Raw genomic sequence first — 5,186 nt, 5'->3', positions numbered from 1 at the left:
GAGGATCTATTGTACTTATGGGTTTCCTTGGTGGCTCAGTGATAAAGAATCTACCCACAATGCGGGAGACATAGATACGTGGATTTGACCCCTGGGTCGGGATGATCCCCTGGAGGAGGGCATGGCAACCCACTCTAGTATTCTTGCCTGGAGAACCCCATGCACAGAGGAGCCTTAGTGGGTATAGTTCATGGGGTCACACAGAGTCATACACGACTGGGATGACTGAGCACATTATACTTGTATTCGGGTTCATTTGTTGCTTGTTGTTTATTCAGTCTTCAATCGGAGCTATTGTGGAAAAGTGTCCTTCCAGGTAGACTTTGTAATAAATAAGCTGTCATACTTTCTCTTCTAAATTTTTTTTCTTTTCTTTTATTATTTTTGGCCAAACTGTGGCATGCGGGATCTTAGTTTCCAGATCAAGGATGAAACCTGGGCTCCCTGCAGTAGAAACTTGGGGGTCCCAACCACTGAACCACAGGGAATGCCCATGGGCTGTCATAGTTTCTGATGGAATCCTATCCGTTTAGAATTTTGCCCCGAAAGGATTTATCTCAGAGAACAGTGAAGGTATTGGGATAGGAAGCTTTCTTGTGGCCTCCTCTGTCTTCTTTAGTTTGGAAGTTTTCTAGGCTTTTTCTCCTTGTTTTCCAGGTTTTTTTATGGAGGACAGAATTTTGGAACAAAGTCTGGACTCTCATTGTGGGAGACTGAAGGTCCTGTCAAGATAATGCCTGGAAATACTCATGTCTAAACGTTTGTGTAAATATGAGGAGAGGGCCTGGTTGTTTTCAGAGCTGTTTCCTGCCCCACCTGGATGTTAAGAAGAAGAAGTTTGGAAATTTGCGCCCATCTGTTTTTTTTTTTCCTCTGGCTGCCCTGGGTCTTCCTCAGGGCTTCCCAGGTGGCTCAGTCGGGAAGAATCCACCTGCCAACGCAGGAGATGTTGCTGGATATCTGGGTTGGGAAGATGCCCTGGAGGAGGAAATGGCAACCCACTCCAGTATTCTTGCCTGGGAGATCCCAGGGGGAGCCTGGTGGGCTACCGTCCATGGGGTCGCAAAGAGTCAGACTCAACTGAGTGACTGAGCACACTGGGGTCTTCACTGTGGCCCACAGGCTTAGCTGCCCCACGCACAGCATGTGGGGTTTTAGTTTCCCGACCAGGGATCGATCACCAAATTCGTGTTCCCTGCATTGGAAGGCAGGCGCTTAACCCCTGAACCACCAGGAATTCTTTTTTTTTTTTTTTTTTTTAAGAATTAATTGGGGAACTACAAAGAACAGTATGGAGATTCCTTTAAAAAATAAAAAAAAGTTACCATATAATCCAGCAATCCCACTCCTCGGCATATATCTGGAGGAGATGAAATCTCTAATTCAAAAAGATGCATACACACCAATGTTCATGGCAGCACTGTTTACAATAGTCAAGACATAGAAGCAATCTAAGCACCAATTGATGAATGGACAAAGAAAATGTGATACACACACATATGTGCATTTATATACACAATGGAATACTACTCAGCCATAAAAAGAATGAAATTTGCAGCAACATGAATAGATCTAGAAATTATTATACTAAGTGAAGTAAGTCAGACAAAGACAAATATATGATATCACTTATATGTGGAATCTAAAAACATGATATAAATGAACTTATTTACAAAACAGAAACAGACTCACAGACATAGAAAACACATTTATGGTTACCAATGGGGATAGCAGGGGAGGACAAATTAGAAGTTCGGGATTAATAGATACACACTACTATGTATAAAATAGGTAAACAACAAGGACCTACTACATAACACAGGGAACTATAGTCAATATCTTGTAATAATGGAGAAGAATATAATCTATACAATATATAGTATAATGGAATGGAATATATATACATTAAAATGGAATGTATACTGGAAAAGAATCTGAAAAAGAATATATATATATATGCACACATACATATAAAACTCAATCACTTTGTCCTACACCTGAAACCAACACAACATTGTTAATCAACTATACTTCAGTTTAATTTTTTTTAATTTTTAAAAAAAAGACAGTAAGTTGAGGAGGGAGGAGACATATGTATATCTACAGCTGACTCATGTTGATGTATGGCAGAAACCAACACAACACTATAAAGCATTTATCCTCCAATTAAATTTTGTTTTAAAAAAAGTAAAGGAAAAAAAAAGAATCAATGGTAACGGCCAAAATTTTTATTGTGAAGGCCCAATGTCATAAGGCTAAATATTAGGATCTCCCAGCTGGACATTACTTATTTAAGTGTCTTGAACTATGTTTTAATACTAACAGCAGCTGTGAAAGAAATAGTAAAAAAGAGCATAATCATTCAAGTCAAATTACTAATTCTCGATTTTTTAAACAGTGTAAAAACATCAAAAACAAGGTCGCAAAAACACTTTAAGGAAAACAAAGCTTATATTCTTTACAAATTTTAGAAATGTTGCTAAAATGTATATAACTCATTAGATTTTAAGAAGAAACAAGAAAGTAGTGAGTGAGTGGTAATACCTAAGAACACTAAATTTTAAAGAGAAATAGAATTCAGGATTAAAGTCATGTCATAAAACAGTGAAGAGAAGTTTAAAATTGGGAGTCTAGGGTTCTAATCCTCTCTCTGTTTCTAACTCTATATGATCCTGGGCAGGTCACCTCCTGTTTTTGGACTTCAGGGAAAATAATACTAAGGCCTGGCCCTTGCTTACTCTCTTTAGGGATCAGATTTCTCATCTGCATAGTCAAGGAAGTTTTGAAAGAAACAGTCTCCAGGTTATAACAAAGACTGTTTTCAGGGCAGCAAAAGTCTTCATCCTTCTCTTGATTTACATATTCATTTTCTCACCCACTTCCACATCACAAAGCAGCTCAATAAAATGGGAACTTTTTTCACCTGTTTCTATAGTAGTGAAATTCCTTTTTATTTCAACATGCTCTTTTACTTGAAAATGCATTTTTTTAATGAAAATATATAATAAAAGATGAATAACATGCAAATAAAAAACTGTCACTCACAGACAATCCCAGGTGTCATTAATTTTCTCCGCTCTTTGGTAATCTTTAATTACAGTACTTCTCTTTTTTAAGTGAAATCTGGGCAAAACCATTTGCTGAATTCATAATGTTGCCATGTTTTGTTTTGTTTTTTATTAAAAATAAAAAATAGTAAAGAATGGGAGAAAGACATAATCCCTTTATCTTCCTTTTTTCTGTTCAATGTAAATATATTTTTTCTTATATAAGTAATCTGTTTATTTTAAAAATTTCAAAAGCTTAGAAATATTAGAATTGAGAAGCAAAATCTTCTGTTATCTCATTCAACCAGAGATAATTATTTTTAGTGTATAACTTTCCAGACTTGTTTATATGAATACAGGAGCCTATGTACACATATATATTTAGAATAAATCATAAGGCATTTCCTATTCTACAATCTTTTCACACAGTGATATATCTTAACAGCTTTTCATGTAGCTCTCTCTTTAGACGAGTGCCATAAATAACAGGACACGCCATTATTAATAACCAACCTGCTGGGAATTCCGCGGTGGTCCAGTGGCTGGGAGCCTGCTCTCACCCCGAGGGCCTGGGCTGGACCCCTGGTTGAGGGACTAAGGTCCACAAGCTGCCGCCCCTGCAGTTTCACCAAGCGTTTGTCACTCATACACACTGTACCAATTATTTTGTCCAACTTGATATTTGTGCTTCACTTTATGATACAGTTTTGCATGTAGAGGTGTTTTCATCTTTTTAGGCACTTAGAGTTGACTATCGCTCCCTTCACAGATTTTAGCATTGGTTCTATTCTAGGCAGGCCCTACCCCATCAATTATAAAAATATTTTCCACTGTTTTCTACCAGTATTTTCTTTTACCTCATTGTGGTCATTCATGCAGTTACTTCTTTCTTTTTCTTTCCAGAGGAAAACAATTTGACACAAACTGCCCCCTGGAAAGGTGATCAGATCAGTGGCTCAGTTGTGTCCGACTCTTTGCGACCCCATGGACTGCAGCACGCCAGGCCTCCCTGTCCATCCAAAAAGGTAATAAGCATTTACTTTCCCACCATCAGTGAAGAAAAACATGTTTTAACAGTCTTTGACCACATTGCACATTGCCTTTTAATATTTGTCAACTTGTAAAGGAAAAAAAATATTGCCCGCTTATTTTACTTCACAGTCTCTGTATTTTTCATGAAACCATCTTTTATGATACGTGCATTTACAATTTTTAGTTTGTTTCCTCCCAAAACTGGTTATGTCTTTGCTATATTTTTCTCCTGAGCTTTGCTTTTATTTAATCAATTTGCAAGAATTTATATTTTTTGCAAGAATTTACATTTTCTTATACATTTATAACACAATTCAGAAAAAGAATCTGAAAGGTATGCCTTTTTTTCCCATAATGTGTGTGGCAAATGCTTTGAATTGTACTTTAAACTGCGTGTGATAGGGACGAAGCCTTCGCTTGTGCAAACAGTGTTGACCAGAGGTAAACATCGTAGTGGGGGCGGGGCCTGGAGAGAAGGGCTAAAGAAAACTTCCCAGACAGTTTATGGTAAAGGCCAGGACCAAGCAAACCGGTCGCCAGCAGCTCGGCCCCACAAAGTGCGATTCTTTCTCATGCTAACAGTCCTGTACGGATGGGCTTCCCAGGGGCTGAGTCTGGGGCTCGCCCTCAAAGGGCCGGGAGAGCGACGGCTGGCGGAGACAGGAGGCCAGAAGGGGAGGCGGGCGGTGCAGCGTCTTAGCGGCTCGCTGAGCTCCTAAGACGCCCCTAAGATGCTCAGGGGGAACACCGTAGACAAAAAAAAAAAAAAAAAAAATACACATTTCGTCTCTGCTTTGGCTTATCCGTGTGACCTATTGGTGAGGACAGAGAATTTAGTCCATAAAAATACTGTGAAATATAAATGTGTTTTTTTCTCACTTAAGCCAGAGCTCTGGAGTCACAGGTGTTTGGGCTCCAGAAGACACCCCCCTGTCCCCTCGGCTACCCCAGCAAACACACACCATTGCGTTTCACTTACCAACACAGAAAACAAATGATTTTTTTTGCCTATAATGTTCAATGCCGGCCAACTTCAAAGCTCTGGATTTAGAATCCTGGCGCTCCCCACAGGCACGCCAAGCTATGTGTGACATCACCATTTCTACA

This window comes from Dama dama, chromosome 27, assembly GCF_033118175.1.
Source record: "Dama dama isolate Ldn47 chromosome 27, ASM3311817v1, whole genome shotgun sequence".
In the NCBI taxonomy this organism is placed as follows: Eukaryota; Metazoa; Chordata; class Mammalia; order Artiodactyla; family Cervidae; genus Dama; species Dama dama.
The sequence above is the reverse complement of the archived record's forward strand: the minus strand, read 5'-3'. Positions refer to the sequence as shown.